The sequence below is a fragment of the Daphnia pulicaria genome, chromosome 6 (genome assembly GCF_021234035.1).
Source record: "Daphnia pulicaria isolate SC F1-1A chromosome 6, SC_F0-13Bv2, whole genome shotgun sequence".
Taxonomy (NCBI): Eukaryota; Metazoa; Arthropoda; class Branchiopoda; order Diplostraca; family Daphniidae; genus Daphnia; species Daphnia pulicaria.
In genome coordinates this window covers 14,539,981-14,554,713 of record NC_060918.1, presented here as the reverse complement: position 1 = coordinate 14,554,713, position 14,733 = coordinate 14,539,981, and the positions used below count along the sequence as shown (strand labels likewise).

Here is a 14,733-nt window from a genome sequence, read left to right as displayed (position 1 = left end):
TGACACATCATTCTCTACACGACAGGTGTAGCAGGAATAAAAACCTGGTTTCATAACCCTTCGATAGCTCAGTTGGTAGAGCGGTGGACTGTAGGTTGTATGAGAATTGATATCCATAGGTCACTGGTTCAACTCCGGTTCGAAGGATTTTGTCATACTATATAACCCAACCTCCTTTTCTTACATGAAAGTATTTACTGGGATACATGATGACAATGTATGCAGAAAGTTCTTTTGCCAAGTGTACAGTCTAAGATCAACCAAATTCACAATAGAATCATTACATTAGAGGTTAAAGTCAAATTCAAGACTGATTGCGAGAAAAGTATGCAACACTATCTTCACATGTGGAAAATGTATGATGAGGCAAATTCACGTTGGAAACATCGAAATAGACAATAAAATTGAAAGCCATTTGCGGAAATCGATACAGTACTGTCAAACATACATACAGTTACTGTGGAATATTCAAAGAATGATCACTCACTTGACATTTTCCAAACAAAAAATAATAACATTCAATAAAAAAGTGATTTTTGCAGTAATTAATTTAACACTGCAGCAGAATATATGTTGTGAATCGACCAGGTATAAAGTAATCGCCTGAGGTACATTGAAATGTATTCCATACGGAATACATATACTAAAATTGGAACGATACAGAGAAGATTAGCATGGCCCCTGCGCAAGGATGACACGCAAAATCGTGAAGCGTTCCACATTTTTTTCCCCCCAACCTTCATGGATGTTGATAAAATAAGCTTTACCATAAGTTTTAGTCGATGATTTACCAGCCTTCTTAGCTCAGTGGCAGAGCACTAGTCTTGTAAGTCTGTAGCGGTGTCAACTAGTGGTCATGAGTTCAATTCTCATAGGAGGCAAATCGGAAACTTATACATAAGAAAAACAATAATCCGTGAATAGTTGAAATGGTGGTCTCGATTGCTCGGTAGGTGAAACGATAAAGTATAATGTCAGGATGGCCGAGCGGTCTAAGGCGCTGCGTTCAGGTCGCAGTCCAGTTCTCTGGGCGAGGGTTCGAATCCCTCTTCTGACACTCATAAAGCACTTTTGTCACAAGTCCGCTATATGAACTAATCCACCCAGAAGACAATATAGGGAGGATTCAAATCACCTTTTTTGGACAATCCAACAGCAGATGTGGCCGAGTGGTTAAGGCGACTGACTAGAAATCAGTTTCCCTCTGGGAGCGTAGGTTCGAATCCTACCATCTGCGCTTTGACACATCATTCTCTACACGACAGGTGTAGCAGGAATAAAAACCTGGTTTCATAACCCTTCCATAGCTCAGTTGGTAGAGCGGTGGACTGTAGGTTGTATGAGAATTGATATCCATAGGTCACTGGTTCAACTCCGGTTCGAAGGATTTTGTCATACTATATAACCCAACCTCCTTTTCTTACATGAAAGTATTTACTGGGATACATGATGACAATGTATGCAGAAAGTTCTTTTGTCAAGTGTACAGTCTAAGATCAACCAAATTCACAATAGAATCATTACATTAGAGGTTAAAGTCAAATTCAAGACTGATTGCGAGAAAAGTATGCAACACTATCTTCACATGTGGAAAATGTATGATGAGGCAAATTCACGTTGGAAACATCGAAATAGACAATAAAATTGAAAGCCATTTGCGGAAATCGATACAGTACTGTCAAACATACATACAGTTACTGTGGAATATTCAAAGAATGATCACTCACTTGACATTTTCCAAACAAAAAATAATAACATTCAATAAAAAAGTGATTTTTGCAGTAATTAATTTAACACTGCAGCAGAATATATGTTGTGAATCGACCAGGTATAAAGTAATCGCCTGAGGTACATTGAAATGTATTCCATACGGAATACATATACTAAAATTGGAACGATACAGAGAAGATTAGCATGGCCCCTGCGCAAGGATGACACGCAAAATCGTGAAGCGTTCCACATTTTTTTCCCCCCAACCTTCATGGATGTTGATAAAATAAGCTTTACCATAAGTTTTAGTCGATGATTTACCAGCCTTCTTAGCTCAGTGGCAGAGCACTAGTCTTGTAAGTCTGTAGCGGTGTCAACTAGTGGTCATGAGTTCAATTCTCATAGGAGGCAAATCGGAAACTTATACATAAGAAAAACAATAATCCGTGAATAGTTGAAATGGTGGTCTCGATTGCTCGGTAGGTGAAACGATAAAGTATAATGTCAGGATGGCCGAGCGGTCTAAGGCGCTGCGTTCAGGTCGCAGTCCAGTTCTCTGGGCGAGGGTTCGAATCCCTCTTCTGACACTCATAAAGCACTTTTGTCACAAGTCCGCTATATGAACTAATCCACCCAGAAGACAATATAGGGAGGATTCAAAACACCTTTTTTGGACAATCCAACAGCAGATGTGGCCGAGTGGTTAAGGCGACTGACTAGAAATCAGTTTCCCTCTGGGAGCGTAGGTTCGAATCCTACCATCTGCGCTTTGACACATCATTCTCTACACGACAGGTGTAGCAGGAATAAAAACCTGGTTTCATAACCCTTCGATAGCTCAGTTGGTAGAGCGGTGGACTGTAGGTTGTATGAGAATTGATATCCATAGGTCACTGGTTCAACTCCGGTTCGAAGGATTTTGTCATACTATATAACCCAACCTCCTTTTCTTACATGAAAGTATTTACTGGGATACATGATGACAATGTATGCAGAAAGTTCTTTTGCCAAGTGTACAGTCTAAGATCAACCAAATTCACAATAGAATCATTACATTAGAGGTTAAAGTCAAATTCAAGACTGATTGCGAGAAAAGTATGCAACACTATCTTCACATGTGGAAAATGTATGATGAGGCAAATTCACGTTGGAAACATCGAAATAGACAATAAAATTGAAAGCCATTTGCGGAAATCGATACAGTACTGTCAAACATACATACAGTTACTGTGGAATATTCAAAGAATGATCACTCACTTGACATTTTCCAAACAAAAAATAATAACATTCAATAAAAAAGGGATTTTTGCAGTAATTAATTTAACACTGCAGCAGAATATATGTTGTGAATCGACCAGGTATAAAGTAATCGCCTGAGGTACATTGAAATGTATTCCATACGGAATACATATACTAAAATTGGAACGATACAGAGAAGATTAGCATGGCCCCTGCGCAAGGATGACACGCAAAATCGTGAAGCGTTCCACATTTTTTTCCCCCCAACCTTCATGGATGTTGATAAAATAAGCTTTACCATAAGTTTTAGTCGATGATTTACCAGCCTTCTTAGCTCAGTGGCAGAGCACTAGTCTTGTAAGTCTGTAGCGGTGTCAACTAGTGGTCATGAGTTCAATTCTCATAGGAGGCAAATCGGAAACTTATACATAAGAAAAACAATAATCCGTGAATAGTTGAAATGGTGGTCTCGATTGCTCGGTAGGTGAAACGATAAAGTATAATGTCAGGATGGCCGAGCGGTCTAAGGCGCTGCGTTCAGGTCGCAGTCCAGTTCTCTGGGCGAGGGTTCGAATCCCTCTTCTGACACTCATAAAGCACTTTTGTCACAAGTCCGCTACATGAACTAATCCACCCAGAAGACAATATAGGGAGGATTCAAAACACCTTTTTTGGACAATCCAACAGCAGATGTGGCCGAGTGGTTAAGGCGACTGACTAGAAATCAGTTTCCCTCTGGGAGCGTAGGTTCGAATCCTACCATCTGCGCTTTGACACATCATTCTCTACACGACAGGTGTAGCAGGAATAAAAACCTGGTTTCATAACCCTTCGATAGCTCAGTTGGTAGAGCGGTGGACTGTAGGTTGTATGAGAATTGATATCCATAGGTCACTGGTTCAACTCCGGTTCGAAGGATTTTGTCATACTATATAACCCAACCTCCTTTTCTTACATGAAAGTATTTACTGGGATACATGATGACAATGTATGCAGAAAGTTCTTTTGCCAAGTGTACAGTCTAAGATCAACCAAATTCACAATAGAATCATTACATTAGAGGTTAAAGTCAAATTCAAGACTGATTGCGAGAAAAGTATGCAACACTATCTTCACATGTGGAAAATGTATGATGAGGCAAATTCACGTTGGAAACATCGAAATAGACAATAAAATTGAAAGCCATTTGCGGAAATCGATACAGTACTGTCAAACATACATACAGTTACTGTGGAATATTCAAAGAATGATCACTCACTTGACATTTTCCAAACAAAAAATAATAACATTCAATAAAAAAGTGATTTTTGCAGTAATTAATTTAACACTGCAGCAGAATATATGTTGTGAATCGACCAGGTATAAAGTAATCGCCTGAGGTACATTGAAATGTATTCCATACGGAATACATATACTAAAATTGGAACGATACAGAGAAGATTAGCATGGCCCCTGCGCAAGGATGACACGCAAAATCGTGAAGCGTTCCACATTTTTTTCCCCCCAACCTTCATGGATGTTGATAAAATAAGCTTTACCATAAGTTTTAGTCGATGATTTACCAGCCTTCTTAGCTCAGTGGCAGAGCACTAGTCTTGTAAGTCTGTAGCGGTGTCAACTAGTGGTCATGAGTTCAATTCTCATAGGAGGCAAATCGGAAACTTATACATAAGAAAAACAATAATCCGTGAATAGTTGAAATGGTGGTCTCGATTGCTCGGTAGGTGAAACGATAAAGTATAATGTCAGGATGGCCGAGCGGTCTAAGGCGCTGCGTTCAGGTCGCAGTCCAGTTCTCTGGGCGAGGGTTCGAATCCCTCTTCTGACACTCATAAAGCACTTTTGTCACAAGTCCGCTATATGAACTAATCCACCCAGAAGACAATATAGGGAGGATTCAAAACACCTTTTTTGGACAATCCAACAGCAGATGTGGCCGAGTGGTTAAGGCGACTGACTAGAAATCAGTTTCCCTCTGGGAGCGTAGGTTCGAATCCTACCATCTGCGCTTTGACACATCATTCTCTACACGACAGGTGTAGCAGGAATAAAAACCTGGTTTCATAACCCTTCGATAGCTCAGTTGGTAGAGCGGTGGACTGTAGGTTGTATGAGAATTGATATCCATAGGTCACTGGTTCAACTCCGGTTCGAAGGATTTTGTCATACTATATAACCCAACCTCCTTTTCTTACATGAAAGTATTTACTGGGATACATGATGACAATGTATGCAGAAAGTTCTTTTGCCAAGTGTACAGTCTAAGATCAACCAAATTCACAATAGAATCATTACATTAGAGGTTAAAGTCAAATTCAAGACTGATTGCGAGAAAAGTATGCAACACTATCTTCACATGTGGAAAATGTATGATGAGGCAAATTCACGTTGGAAACATCGAAATAGACAATAAAATTGAAAGCCATTTGCGGAAATCGATACAGTACTGTCAAACATACATACAGTTACTGTGGAATATTCAAAGAATGATCACTCACTTGACATTTTCCAAACAAAAAATAATAACATTCAATAAAAAAGTGATTTTTGCAGTAATTAATTTAACACTGCAGCAGAATATATGTTGTGAATCGACCAGGTATAAAGTAATCGCCTGAGGTACATTGAAATGTATTCCATACGGAATACATATACTAAAATTGGAACGATACAGAGAAGATTAGCATGGCCCCTGCGCAAGGATGACACGCAAAATCGTGAAGCGTTCCACATTTTTTTCCCCCCAACCTTCATGGATGTTGATAAAATAAGCTTTACCATAAGTTTTAGTCGATGATTTACCAGCCTTCTTAGCTCAGTGGCAGAGCACTAGTCTTGTAAGTCTGTAGCGGTGTCAACTAGTGGTCATGAGTTCAATTCTCATAGGAGGCAAATCGGAAACTTATACATAAGAAAAACAATAATCCGTGAATAGTTGAAATGGTGGTCTCGATTGCTCGGTAGGTGAAACGATAAAGTATAATGTCAGGATGGCCGAGCGGTCTAAGGCGCTGCGTTCAGGTCGCAGTCCAGTTCTCTGGGCGAGGGTTCGAATCCCTCTTCTGACACTCATAAAGCACTTTTGTCACAAGTCCGCTATATGAACTAATCCACCCAGAAGACAATATAGGGAGGATTCAAATCACCTTTTTTGGACAATCCAACAGCAGATGTGGCCGAGTGGTTAAGGCGACTGACTAGAAATCAGTTTCCCTCTGGGAGCGTAGGTTCGAATCCTACCATCTGCGCTTTGACACATCATTCTCTACACGACAGGTGTAGCAGGAATAAAAACCTGGTTTCATAACCCTTCCATAGCTCAGTTGGTAGAGCGGTGGACTGTAGGTTGTATGAGAATTGATATCCATAGGTCACTGGTTCAACTCCGGTTCGAAGGATTTTGTCATACTATATAACCCAACCTCCTTTTCTTACATGAAAGTATTTACTGGGATACATGATGACAATGTATGCAGAAAGTTCTTTTGTCAAGTGTACAGTCTAAGATCAACCAAATTCACAATAGAATCATTACATTAGAGGTTAAAGTCAAATTCAAGACTGATTGCGAGAAAAGTATGCAACACTATCTTCACATGTGGAAAATGTATGATGAGGCAAATTCACGTTGGAAACATCGAAATAGACAATAAAATTGAAAGCCATTTGCGGAAATCGATACAGTACTGTCAAACATACATACAGTTACTGTGGAATATTCAAAGAATGATCACTCACTTGACATTTTCCAAACAAAAAATAATAACATTCAATAAAAAAGTGATTTTTGCAGTAATTAATTTAACACTGCAGCAGAATATATGTTGTGAATCGACCAGGTATAAAGTAATCGCCTGAGGTACATTGAAATGTATTCCATACGGAATACATATACTAAAATTGGAACGATACAGAGAAGATTAGCATGGCCCCTGCGCAAGGATGACACGCAAAATCGTGAAGCGTTCCACATTTTTTTCCCCCCAACCTTCATGGATGTTGATAAAATAAGCTTTACCATAAGTTTTAGTCGATGATTTACCAGCCTTCTTAGCTCAGTGGCAGAGCACTAGTCTTGTAAGTCTGTAGCGGTGTCAACTAGTGGTCATGAGTTCAATTCTCATAGGAGGCAAATCGGAAACTTATACATAAGAAAAACAATAATCCGTGAATAGTTGAAATGGTGGTCTCGATTGCTCGGTAGGTGAAACGATAAAGTATAATGTCAGGATGGCCGAGCGGTCTAAGGCGCTGCGTTCAGGTCGCAGTCCAGTTCTCTGGGCGAGGGTTCGAATCCCTCTTCTGACACTCATAAAGCACTTTTGTCACAAGTCCGCTATATGAACTAATCCACCCAGAAGACAATATAGGGAGGATTCAAAACACCTTTTTTGGACAATCCAACAGCAGATGTGGCCGAGTGGTTAAGGCGACTGACTAGAAATCAGTTTCCCTCTGGGAGCGTAGGTTCGAATCCTACCATCTGCGCTTTGACACATCATTCTCTACACGACAGGTGTAGCAGGAATAAAAACCTGGTTTCATAACCCTTCGATAGCTCAGTTGGTAGAGCGGTGGACTGTAGGTTGTATGAGAATTGATATCCATAGGTCACTGGTTCAACTCCGGTTCGAAGGATTTTGTCATACTATATAACCCAACCTCCTTTTCTTACATGAAAGTATTTACTGGGATACATGATGACAATGTATGCAGAAAGTTCTTTTGCCAAGTGTACAGTCTAAGATCAACCAAATTCACAATAGAATCATTACATTAGAGGTTAAAGTCAAATTCAAGACTGATTGCGAGAAAAGTATGCAACACTATCTTCACATGTGGAAAATGTATGATGAGGCAAATTCACGTTGGAAACATCGAAATAGACAATAAAATTGAAAGCCATTTGCGGAAATCGATACAGTACTGTCAAACATACATACAGTTACTGTGGAATATTCAAAGAATGATCACTCACTTGACATTTTCCAAACAAAAAATAATAACATTCAATAAAAAAGTGATTTTTGCAGTAATTAATTTAACACTGCAGCAGAATATATGTTGTGAATCGACCAGGTATAAAGTAATCGCCTGAGGTACATTGAAATGTATTCCATACGGAATACATATACTAAAATTGGAACGATACAGAGAAGATTAGCATGGCCCCTGCGCAAGGATGACACGCAAAATCGTGAAGCGTTCCACATTTTTTTCCCCCCAACCTTCATGGATGTTGATAAAATAAGCTTTACCATAAGTTTTAGTCGATGATTTACCAGCCTTCTTAGCTCAGTGGCAGAGCACTAGTCTTGTAAGTCTGTAGCGGTGTCAACTAGTGGTCATGAGTTCAATTCTCATAGGAGGCAAATCGGAAACTTATACATAAGAAAAACAATAATCCGTGAATAGTTGAAATGGTGGTCTCGATTGCTCGGTAGGTGAAACGATAAAGTATAATGTCAGGATGGCCGAGCGGTCTAAGGCGCTGCGTTCAGGTCGCAGTCCAGTTCTCTGGGCGAGGGTTCGAATCCCTCTTCTGACACTCATAAAGCACTTTTGTCACAAGTCCGCTATATGAACTAATCCACCCAGAAGACAATATAGGGAGGATTCAAAACACCTTTTTTGGACAATCCAACAGCAGATGTGGCCGAGTGGTTAAGGCGACTGACTAGAAATCAGTTTCCCTCTGGGAGCGTAGGTTCGAATCCTACCATCTGCGCTTTGACACATCATTCTCTACACGACAGGTGTAGCAGGAATAAAAACCTGGTTTCATAACCCTTCGATAGCTCAGTTGGTAGAGCGGTGGACTGTAGGTTGTATGAGAATTGATATCCATAGGTCACTGGTTCAACTCCGGTTCGAAGGATTTTGTCATACTATATAACCCAACCTCCTTTTCTTACATGAAAGTATTTACTGGGATACATGATGACAATGTATGCAGAAAGTTCTTTTGCCAAGTGTACAGTCTAAGATCAACCAAATTCACAATAGAATCATTACATTAGAGGTTAAAGTCAAATTCAAGACTGATTGCGAGAAAAGTATGCAACACTATCTTCACATGTGGAAAATGTATGATGAGGCAAATTCACGTTGGAAACATCGAAATAGACAATAAAATTGAAAGCCATTTGCGGAAATCGATACAGTACTGTCAAACATACATACAGTTACTGTGGAATATTCAAAGAATGATCACTCACTTGACATTTTCCAAACAAAAAATAATAACATTCAATAAAAAAGTGATTTTTGCAGTAATTAATTTAACACTGCAGCAGAATATATGTTGTGAATCGACCAGGTATAAAGTAATCGCCTGAGGTACATTGAAATGTATTCCATACGGAATACATATACTAAAATTGGAACGATACAGAGAAGATTAGCATGGCCCCTGCGCAAGGATGACACGCAAAATCGTGAAGCGTTCCACATTTTTTTCCCCCCAACCTTCATGGATGTTGATAAAATAAGCTTTACCATAAGTTTTAGTCGATGATTTACCAGCCTTCTTAGCTCAGTGGCAGAGCACTAGTCTTGTAAGTCTGTAGCGGTGTCAACTAGTGGTCATGAGTTCAATTCTCATAGGAGGCAAATCGGAAACTTATACATAAGAAAAACAATAATCCGTGAATAGTTGAAATGGTGGTCTCGATTGCTCGGTAGGTGAAACGATAAAGTATAATGTCAGGATGGCCGAGCGGTCTAAGGCGCTGCGTTCAGGTCGCAGTCCAGTTCTCTGGGCGAGGGTTCGAATCCCTCTTCTGACACTCATAAAGCACTTTTGTCACAAGTCCGCTATATGAACTAATCCACCCAGAAGACAATATAGGGAGGATTCAAAACACCTTTTTTGGACAATCCAACAGCAGATGTGGCCGAGTGGTTAAGGCGACTGACTAGAAATCAGTTTCCCTCTGGGAGCGTAGGTTCGAATCCTACCATCTGCGCTTTGACACATCATTCTCTACACGACAGGTGTAGCAGGAATAAAAACCTGGTTTCATAACCCTTCGATAGCTCAGTTGGTAGAGCGGTGGACTGTAGGTTGTATGAGAATTGATATCCATAGGTCACTGGTTCAACTCCGGTTCGAAGGATTTTGTCATACTATATAACCCAACCTCCTTTTCTTACATGAAAGTATTTACTGGGATACATGATGACAATGTATGCAGAAAGTTCTTTTGCCAAGTGTACAGTCTAAGATCAACCAAATTCACAATAGAATCATTACATTAGAGGTTAAAGTCAAATTCAAGACTGATTGCGAGAAAAGTATGCAACACTATCTTCACATGTGGAAAATGTATGATGAGGCAAATTCACGTTGGAAACATCGAAATAGACAATAAAATTGAAAGCCATTTGCGGAAATCGATACAGTACTGTCAAACATACATACAGTTACTGTGGAATATTCAAAGAATGATCACTCACTTGACATTTTCCAAACAAAAAATAATAACATTCAATAAAAAAGTGATTTTTGCAGTAATTAATTTAACACTGCAGCAGAATATATGTTGTGAATCGACCAGGTATAAAGTAATCGCCTGAGGTACATTGAAATGTATTCCATACGGAATACATATACTAAAATTGGAACGATACAGAGAAGATTAGCATGGCCCCTGCGCAAGGATGACACGCAAAATCGTGAAGCGTTCCACATTTTTTTCCCCCCAACCTTCATGGATGTTGATAAAATAAGCTTTACCATAAGTTTTAGTCGATGATTTACCAGCCTTCTTAGCTCAGTGGCAGAGCACTAGTCTTGTAAGTCTGTAGCGGTGTCAACTAGTGGTCATGAGTTCAATTCTCATAGGAGGCAAATCGGAAACTTATACATAAGAAAAACAATAATCCGTGAATAGTTGAAATGGTGGTCTCGATTGCTCGGTAGGTGAAACGATAAAGTATAATGTCAGGATGGCCGAGCGGTCTAAGGCGCTGCGTTCAGGTCGCAGTCCAGTTCTCTGGGCGAGGGTTCGAATCCCTCTTCTGACACTCATAAAGCACTTTTGTCACAAGTCCGCTGTATGAACTAATCCACCCAGAAGACAATATAGGGAGGATTCAAAACACCTTTTTTGGACAATCCAACAGCAGATGTGGCCGAGTGGTTAAGGCGACTGACTAGAAATCAGTTTCCCTCTGGGAGCGTAGGTTCGAATCCTACCATCTGCGCTTTGACACATCATTCTCTACACGACAGGTGTAGCAGGAATAAAAACCTGGTTTCATAACCCTTCGATAGCTCAGTTGGTAGAGCGGTGGACTGAAGGTTGTATGAGAATTGATATCCATAGGTCACTGGTTCAACTCCGGTTCGAAGGATTTTGTCATACTATATAACCCAACCTCCTTTTCTTACATGAAAGTATTTACTGGGATACATGATGACAATGTATGCAGAAAGTTCTTTTGCCAAGTGTACAGTCTAAGATCAACCAAATTCACAATAGAATCATTACATTAGAGGTTAAAGTCAAATTCAAGACTGATTGCGAGAAAAGTATGCAACACTATCTTCACATGTGGAAAATGTATGATGAGGCAAATTCACGTTGGAAACATCGAAATAGACAATAAAATTGAAAGCCATTTGCGGAAATCGATACAGTACTGTCAAACATACATACAGTTACTGTGGAATATTCAAAGAATGATCACTCACTTGACATTTTCCAAACAAAAAATAATAACATTCAATAAAAAAGTGATTTTTGCAGTAATTAATTTAACACTGCAGCAGAATATATGTTGTGAATCGACCAGGTATAAAGTAATCGCCTGAGGTACATTGAAATGTATTCCATACGGAATACATATACTAAAATTGGAACGATACAGAGAAGATTAGCATGGCCCCTGCGCAAGGATGACACGCAAAATCGTGAAGCGTTCCACATTTTTTTCCCCCCAACCTTCATGGATGTTGATAAAATAAGCTTTACCATAAGTTTTAGTCGATGATTTACCAGCCTTCTTAGCTCAGTGGCAGAGCACTAGTCTTGTAAGTCTGTAGCGGTGTCAACTAGTGGTCATGAGTTCAATTCTCATAGGAGGCAAATCGGAAACTTATACATAAGAAAAACAATAATCCGTGAATAGTTGAAATGGTGGTCTCGATTGCTCGGTAGGTGAAACGATAAAGTATAATGTCAGGATGGCCGAGCGGTCTAAGGCGCTGCGTTCAGGTCGCAGTCCAGTTCTCTGGGCGAGGGTTCGAATCCCTCTTCTGACACTCATAAAGCACTTTTGTCACAAGTCCGCTATATGAACTAATCCACCCAGAAGACAATATAGGGAGGATTCAAAACACCTTTTTTGGACAATCCAACAGCAGATGTGGCCGAGTGGTTAAGGCGACTGACTAGAAATCAGTTTCCCTCTGGGAGCGTAGGTTCGAATCCTACCATCTGCGCTTTGACACATCATTCTCTACACGACAGGTGTAGCAGGAATAAAAACCTGGTTTCATAACCCTTCGATAGCTCAGTTGGTAGAGCGGTGGACTGTAGGTTGTATGAGAATTGATATCCATAGGTCACTGGTTCAACTCCGGTTCGAAGGATTTTGTCATACTATATAACCCAACCTCCTTTTCTTACATGAAAGTATTTACTGGGATACATGATGACAATGTATGCAGAAAGTTCTTTTGCCAAGTGTACAGTCTAAGATCAACCAAATTCACAATAGAATCATTACATTAGAGGTTAAAGTCAAATTCAAGACTGATTGCGAGAAAAGTATGCAACACTATCTTCACATGTGGAAAATGTATGATGAGGCAAATTCACGTTGGAAACATCGAAATAGACAATAAAATTGAAAGCCATTTGCGGAAATCGATACAGTACTGTCAAACATACATACAGTTACTGTGGAATATTCAAAGAATGATCACTCACTTGACATTTTCCAAACAAAAAATAATAACATTCAATAAAAAAGTGATTTTTGCAGTAATTAATTTAACACTGCAGCAGAATATATGTTGTGAATCGACCAGGTATAAAGTAATCGCCTGAGGTACATTGAAATGTATTCCATACGGAATACATATACTAAAATTGGAACGATACAGAGAAGATTAGCATGGCCCCTGCGCAAGGATGACACGCAAAATCGTGAAGCGTTCCACATTTTTTTCCCCCCAACCTTCATGGATGTTGATAAAATAAGCTTTACCATAAGTTTTAGTCGATGATTTACCAGCCTTCTTAGCTCAGTGGCAGAGCACTAGTCTTGTAAGTCTGTAGCGGTGTCAACTAGTGGTCATGAGTTCAATTCTCATAGGAGGCAAATCGGAAACTTATACATAAGAAAAACAATAATCCGTGAATAGTTGAAATGGTGGTCTCGATTGCTCGGTAGGTGAAACGATAAAGTATAATGTCAGGATGGCCGAGCGGTCTAAGGCGCTGCGTTCAGGTCGCAGTCCAGTTCTCTGGGCGAGGGTTCGAATCCCTCTTCTGACACTCATAAAGCACTTTTGTCACAAGTCCGCTATATGAACTAATCCACCCAGAAGACAATATAGGGAGGATTCAAAACACCTTTTTTGGACAATCCAACAGCAGATGTGGCCGAGTGGTTAAGGCGACTGACTAGAAATCAGTTTCCCTCTGGGAGCGTAGGTTCGAATCCTACCATCTGCGCTTTGACACATCATTCTCTACACGACAGGTGTAGCAGGAATAAAAACCTGGTTTCATAACCCTTCGATAGCTCAGTTGGTAGAGCGGTGGACTGTAGGTTGTATGAGAATTGATATCCATAGGTCACTGGTTCAACTCCGGTTCGAAGGATTTTGTCATACTATATAACCCAACCTCCTTTTCTTACATGAAAGTATTTACTGGGATACATGATGACAATGTATGCAGAAAGTTCTTTTGCCAAGTGTACAGTCTAAGATCAACCAAATTCACAATAGAATCATTACATTAGAGGTTAAAGTCAAATTCAAGACTGATTGCGAGAAAAGTATGCAACACTATCTTCACATGTGGAAAATGTATGATGAGGCAAATTCACGTTGGAAACATCGAAATAGACAATAAAATTGAAAGCCATTTGCGGAAATCGATACAGTACTGTCAAACATACATACAGTTACTGTGGAATATTCAAAGAATGATCACTCACTTGACATTTTCCAAACAAAAAATAATAACATTCAATAAAAAAGTGATTTTTGCAGTAATTAATTTAACACTGCAGCAGAATATATGTTGTGAATCGACCAGGTATAAAGTAATCGCCTGAGGTACATTGAAATGTATTCCATACGGAATACATATACTAAAATTGGAACGATACAGAGAAGATTAGCATGGCCCCTGCGCAAGGATGACACGCAAAATCGTGAAGCGTTCCACATTTTTTTCCCCCCAACCTTCATGGATGTTGATAAAATAAGCTTTACCATAAGTTTTAGTCGATGATTTACCAGCCTTCTTAGCTCAGTGGCAGAGCACTAGTCTTGTAAGTCTGTAGCGGTGTCAACTAGTGGTCATGAGTTCAATTCTCATAGGAGGCAAATCGGAAACTTATACATAAGAAAAACAATAATCCGTGAATAGTTGAAATGGTGGTCTCGATTGCTCGGTAGGTGAAACGATAAAGTATAATGTCAGGATGGCCGAGCGGTCTAAGGCGCTGCGTTCAGGTCGCAGTCCAGTTCTCTGGGCGAGGGTTCGAATCCCTCTTCTGACACTCATAAAGCACTTTTGTCACAAGTCCGCTATATGA

General features: G+C 39.8%; 56 non-coding genes across 56 annotated transcripts; all 56 read left to right on the top strand.

Moving 5' to 3' along the window:
* The first annotated feature begins 57 nt into the window (after window positions 1-57).
* On the top strand, window positions 58-147 carry Trnay-gua. Its single transcript is given in 2 exon segments — window positions 58-94; window positions 112-147. It is a non-coding gene; the product is annotated as a tRNA-Tyr (tRNA).
* Window positions 148-620: 473 nt separating this feature from the next.
* On the top strand, window positions 621-726 carry LOC124346303. The gene has a single exon (XR_006919863.1). It is a non-coding gene; the product is annotated as a U6 spliceosomal RNA (small nuclear RNA).
* Window positions 727-793: 67 nt separating this feature from the next.
* Window positions 794-881, top strand: Trnat-ugu. Its single transcript is given in 2 exon segments — window positions 794-829; window positions 846-881. It is a non-coding gene; the product is annotated as a tRNA-Thr (tRNA).
* A 92-nt stretch (window positions 882-973) lies between these two features.
* On the top strand, window positions 974-1,057 carry Trnal-cag. The gene has a single exon. It is a non-coding gene; the product is annotated as a tRNA-Leu (tRNA).
* Window positions 1,058-1,155: 98 nt separating this feature from the next.
* Window positions 1,156-1,237, top strand: Trnas-aga. Its single transcript has one exon. It is a non-coding gene; the product is annotated as a tRNA-Ser (tRNA).
* Window positions 1,238-1,860: 623 nt separating this feature from the next.
* Window positions 1,861-1,966, top strand: LOC124346302. The gene has a single exon (XR_006919862.1). It is a non-coding gene; the product is annotated as a U6 spliceosomal RNA (small nuclear RNA).
* Window positions 1,967-2,033: 67 nt separating this feature from the next.
* Trnat-ugu lies at window positions 2,034-2,121 on the top strand. Its single transcript is given in 2 exon segments — window positions 2,034-2,069; window positions 2,086-2,121. It is a non-coding gene; the product is annotated as a tRNA-Thr (tRNA).
* A 92-nt stretch (window positions 2,122-2,213) lies between these two features.
* On the top strand, window positions 2,214-2,297 carry Trnal-cag. Its single transcript has one exon. It is a non-coding gene; the product is annotated as a tRNA-Leu (tRNA).
* Window positions 2,298-2,395: 98 nt separating this feature from the next.
* Window positions 2,396-2,477, top strand: Trnas-aga. The gene has a single exon. It is a non-coding gene; the product is annotated as a tRNA-Ser (tRNA).
* Window positions 2,478-2,537: 60 nt separating this feature from the next.
* Window positions 2,538-2,627, top strand: Trnay-gua. Its single transcript is given in 2 exon segments — window positions 2,538-2,574; window positions 2,592-2,627. It is a non-coding gene; the product is annotated as a tRNA-Tyr (tRNA).
* A 473-nt stretch (window positions 2,628-3,100) lies between these two features.
* LOC124346301 lies at window positions 3,101-3,206 on the top strand. Its single transcript, XR_006919861.1, has one exon. It is a non-coding gene; the product is annotated as a U6 spliceosomal RNA (small nuclear RNA).
* A 67-nt stretch (window positions 3,207-3,273) lies between these two features.
* Window positions 3,274-3,361, top strand: Trnat-ugu. The gene is given in 2 exon segments: window positions 3,274-3,309; window positions 3,326-3,361. It is a non-coding gene; the product is annotated as a tRNA-Thr (tRNA).
* Window positions 3,362-3,453: 92 nt separating this feature from the next.
* On the top strand, window positions 3,454-3,537 carry Trnal-cag. The gene has a single exon. It is a non-coding gene; the product is annotated as a tRNA-Leu (tRNA).
* A 98-nt stretch (window positions 3,538-3,635) lies between these two features.
* On the top strand, window positions 3,636-3,717 carry Trnas-aga. The gene has a single exon. It is a non-coding gene; the product is annotated as a tRNA-Ser (tRNA).
* A 60-nt stretch (window positions 3,718-3,777) lies between these two features.
* Trnay-gua lies at window positions 3,778-3,867 on the top strand. The gene is given in 2 exon segments: window positions 3,778-3,814; window positions 3,832-3,867. It is a non-coding gene; the product is annotated as a tRNA-Tyr (tRNA).
* A 473-nt stretch (window positions 3,868-4,340) lies between these two features.
* On the top strand, window positions 4,341-4,446 carry LOC124346299. Its single transcript, XR_006919860.1, has one exon. It is a non-coding gene; the product is annotated as a U6 spliceosomal RNA (small nuclear RNA).
* A 67-nt stretch (window positions 4,447-4,513) lies between these two features.
* Trnat-ugu lies at window positions 4,514-4,601 on the top strand. The gene is given in 2 exon segments: window positions 4,514-4,549; window positions 4,566-4,601. It is a non-coding gene; the product is annotated as a tRNA-Thr (tRNA).
* A 92-nt stretch (window positions 4,602-4,693) lies between these two features.
* Window positions 4,694-4,777, top strand: Trnal-cag. Its single transcript has one exon. It is a non-coding gene; the product is annotated as a tRNA-Leu (tRNA).
* A 98-nt stretch (window positions 4,778-4,875) lies between these two features.
* Window positions 4,876-4,957, top strand: Trnas-aga. The gene has a single exon. It is a non-coding gene; the product is annotated as a tRNA-Ser (tRNA).
* A 60-nt stretch (window positions 4,958-5,017) lies between these two features.
* On the top strand, window positions 5,018-5,107 carry Trnay-gua. Its single transcript is given in 2 exon segments — window positions 5,018-5,054; window positions 5,072-5,107. It is a non-coding gene; the product is annotated as a tRNA-Tyr (tRNA).
* A 473-nt stretch (window positions 5,108-5,580) lies between these two features.
* On the top strand, window positions 5,581-5,686 carry LOC124346297. Its single transcript, XR_006919859.1, has one exon. It is a non-coding gene; the product is annotated as a U6 spliceosomal RNA (small nuclear RNA).
* Window positions 5,687-5,753: 67 nt separating this feature from the next.
* Trnat-ugu lies at window positions 5,754-5,841 on the top strand. Its single transcript is given in 2 exon segments — window positions 5,754-5,789; window positions 5,806-5,841. It is a non-coding gene; the product is annotated as a tRNA-Thr (tRNA).
* A 92-nt stretch (window positions 5,842-5,933) lies between these two features.
* Trnal-cag lies at window positions 5,934-6,017 on the top strand. The gene has a single exon. It is a non-coding gene; the product is annotated as a tRNA-Leu (tRNA).
* A 98-nt stretch (window positions 6,018-6,115) lies between these two features.
* On the top strand, window positions 6,116-6,197 carry Trnas-aga. Its single transcript has one exon. It is a non-coding gene; the product is annotated as a tRNA-Ser (tRNA).
* A 623-nt stretch (window positions 6,198-6,820) lies between these two features.
* On the top strand, window positions 6,821-6,926 carry LOC124346296. The gene has a single exon (XR_006919858.1). It is a non-coding gene; the product is annotated as a U6 spliceosomal RNA (small nuclear RNA).
* Window positions 6,927-6,993: 67 nt separating this feature from the next.
* Window positions 6,994-7,081, top strand: Trnat-ugu. The gene is given in 2 exon segments: window positions 6,994-7,029; window positions 7,046-7,081. It is a non-coding gene; the product is annotated as a tRNA-Thr (tRNA).
* A 92-nt stretch (window positions 7,082-7,173) lies between these two features.
* Trnal-cag lies at window positions 7,174-7,257 on the top strand. Its single transcript has one exon. It is a non-coding gene; the product is annotated as a tRNA-Leu (tRNA).
* A 98-nt stretch (window positions 7,258-7,355) lies between these two features.
* Window positions 7,356-7,437, top strand: Trnas-aga. The gene has a single exon. It is a non-coding gene; the product is annotated as a tRNA-Ser (tRNA).
* Window positions 7,438-7,497: 60 nt separating this feature from the next.
* On the top strand, window positions 7,498-7,587 carry Trnay-gua. Its single transcript is given in 2 exon segments — window positions 7,498-7,534; window positions 7,552-7,587. It is a non-coding gene; the product is annotated as a tRNA-Tyr (tRNA).
* A 473-nt stretch (window positions 7,588-8,060) lies between these two features.
* Window positions 8,061-8,166, top strand: LOC124346295. Its single transcript, XR_006919857.1, has one exon. It is a non-coding gene; the product is annotated as a U6 spliceosomal RNA (small nuclear RNA).
* A 67-nt stretch (window positions 8,167-8,233) lies between these two features.
* On the top strand, window positions 8,234-8,321 carry Trnat-ugu. Its single transcript is given in 2 exon segments — window positions 8,234-8,269; window positions 8,286-8,321. It is a non-coding gene; the product is annotated as a tRNA-Thr (tRNA).
* Window positions 8,322-8,413: 92 nt separating this feature from the next.
* Window positions 8,414-8,497, top strand: Trnal-cag. Its single transcript has one exon. It is a non-coding gene; the product is annotated as a tRNA-Leu (tRNA).
* A 98-nt stretch (window positions 8,498-8,595) lies between these two features.
* Trnas-aga lies at window positions 8,596-8,677 on the top strand. The gene has a single exon. It is a non-coding gene; the product is annotated as a tRNA-Ser (tRNA).
* Window positions 8,678-8,737: 60 nt separating this feature from the next.
* Window positions 8,738-8,827, top strand: Trnay-gua. Its single transcript is given in 2 exon segments — window positions 8,738-8,774; window positions 8,792-8,827. It is a non-coding gene; the product is annotated as a tRNA-Tyr (tRNA).
* A 473-nt stretch (window positions 8,828-9,300) lies between these two features.
* Window positions 9,301-9,406, top strand: LOC124346294. The gene has a single exon (XR_006919856.1). It is a non-coding gene; the product is annotated as a U6 spliceosomal RNA (small nuclear RNA).
* A 67-nt stretch (window positions 9,407-9,473) lies between these two features.
* Window positions 9,474-9,561, top strand: Trnat-ugu. Its single transcript is given in 2 exon segments — window positions 9,474-9,509; window positions 9,526-9,561. It is a non-coding gene; the product is annotated as a tRNA-Thr (tRNA).
* A 92-nt stretch (window positions 9,562-9,653) lies between these two features.
* On the top strand, window positions 9,654-9,737 carry Trnal-cag. The gene has a single exon. It is a non-coding gene; the product is annotated as a tRNA-Leu (tRNA).
* A 98-nt stretch (window positions 9,738-9,835) lies between these two features.
* Window positions 9,836-9,917, top strand: Trnas-aga. Its single transcript has one exon. It is a non-coding gene; the product is annotated as a tRNA-Ser (tRNA).
* A 60-nt stretch (window positions 9,918-9,977) lies between these two features.
* Window positions 9,978-10,067, top strand: Trnay-gua. The gene is given in 2 exon segments: window positions 9,978-10,014; window positions 10,032-10,067. It is a non-coding gene; the product is annotated as a tRNA-Tyr (tRNA).
* A 473-nt stretch (window positions 10,068-10,540) lies between these two features.
* On the top strand, window positions 10,541-10,646 carry LOC124346293. Its single transcript, XR_006919855.1, has one exon. It is a non-coding gene; the product is annotated as a U6 spliceosomal RNA (small nuclear RNA).
* Window positions 10,647-10,713: 67 nt separating this feature from the next.
* Window positions 10,714-10,801, top strand: Trnat-ugu. The gene is given in 2 exon segments: window positions 10,714-10,749; window positions 10,766-10,801. It is a non-coding gene; the product is annotated as a tRNA-Thr (tRNA).
* Window positions 10,802-10,893: 92 nt separating this feature from the next.
* Trnal-cag lies at window positions 10,894-10,977 on the top strand. The gene has a single exon. It is a non-coding gene; the product is annotated as a tRNA-Leu (tRNA).
* A 98-nt stretch (window positions 10,978-11,075) lies between these two features.
* Window positions 11,076-11,157, top strand: Trnas-aga. The gene has a single exon. It is a non-coding gene; the product is annotated as a tRNA-Ser (tRNA).
* Window positions 11,158-11,780: 623 nt separating this feature from the next.
* On the top strand, window positions 11,781-11,886 carry LOC124346292. Its single transcript, XR_006919854.1, has one exon. It is a non-coding gene; the product is annotated as a U6 spliceosomal RNA (small nuclear RNA).
* Window positions 11,887-11,953: 67 nt separating this feature from the next.
* Trnat-ugu lies at window positions 11,954-12,041 on the top strand. Its single transcript is given in 2 exon segments — window positions 11,954-11,989; window positions 12,006-12,041. It is a non-coding gene; the product is annotated as a tRNA-Thr (tRNA).
* A 92-nt stretch (window positions 12,042-12,133) lies between these two features.
* On the top strand, window positions 12,134-12,217 carry Trnal-cag. Its single transcript has one exon. It is a non-coding gene; the product is annotated as a tRNA-Leu (tRNA).
* A 98-nt stretch (window positions 12,218-12,315) lies between these two features.
* Trnas-aga lies at window positions 12,316-12,397 on the top strand. Its single transcript has one exon. It is a non-coding gene; the product is annotated as a tRNA-Ser (tRNA).
* A 60-nt stretch (window positions 12,398-12,457) lies between these two features.
* On the top strand, window positions 12,458-12,547 carry Trnay-gua. Its single transcript is given in 2 exon segments — window positions 12,458-12,494; window positions 12,512-12,547. It is a non-coding gene; the product is annotated as a tRNA-Tyr (tRNA).
* Window positions 12,548-13,020: 473 nt separating this feature from the next.
* Window positions 13,021-13,126, top strand: LOC124346291. Its single transcript, XR_006919853.1, has one exon. It is a non-coding gene; the product is annotated as a U6 spliceosomal RNA (small nuclear RNA).
* A 67-nt stretch (window positions 13,127-13,193) lies between these two features.
* On the top strand, window positions 13,194-13,281 carry Trnat-ugu. Its single transcript is given in 2 exon segments — window positions 13,194-13,229; window positions 13,246-13,281. It is a non-coding gene; the product is annotated as a tRNA-Thr (tRNA).
* Window positions 13,282-13,373: 92 nt separating this feature from the next.
* Trnal-cag lies at window positions 13,374-13,457 on the top strand. Its single transcript has one exon. It is a non-coding gene; the product is annotated as a tRNA-Leu (tRNA).
* A 98-nt stretch (window positions 13,458-13,555) lies between these two features.
* On the top strand, window positions 13,556-13,637 carry Trnas-aga. Its single transcript has one exon. It is a non-coding gene; the product is annotated as a tRNA-Ser (tRNA).
* Window positions 13,638-13,697: 60 nt separating this feature from the next.
* On the top strand, window positions 13,698-13,787 carry Trnay-gua. The gene is given in 2 exon segments: window positions 13,698-13,734; window positions 13,752-13,787. It is a non-coding gene; the product is annotated as a tRNA-Tyr (tRNA).
* A 473-nt stretch (window positions 13,788-14,260) lies between these two features.
* On the top strand, window positions 14,261-14,366 carry LOC124346290. Its single transcript, XR_006919852.1, has one exon. It is a non-coding gene; the product is annotated as a U6 spliceosomal RNA (small nuclear RNA).
* A 67-nt stretch (window positions 14,367-14,433) lies between these two features.
* Trnat-ugu lies at window positions 14,434-14,521 on the top strand. Its single transcript is given in 2 exon segments — window positions 14,434-14,469; window positions 14,486-14,521. It is a non-coding gene; the product is annotated as a tRNA-Thr (tRNA).
* Window positions 14,522-14,613: 92 nt separating this feature from the next.
* Window positions 14,614-14,697, top strand: Trnal-cag. Its single transcript has one exon. It is a non-coding gene; the product is annotated as a tRNA-Leu (tRNA).
* Window positions 14,698-14,733: the final 36 nt, after the last annotated feature.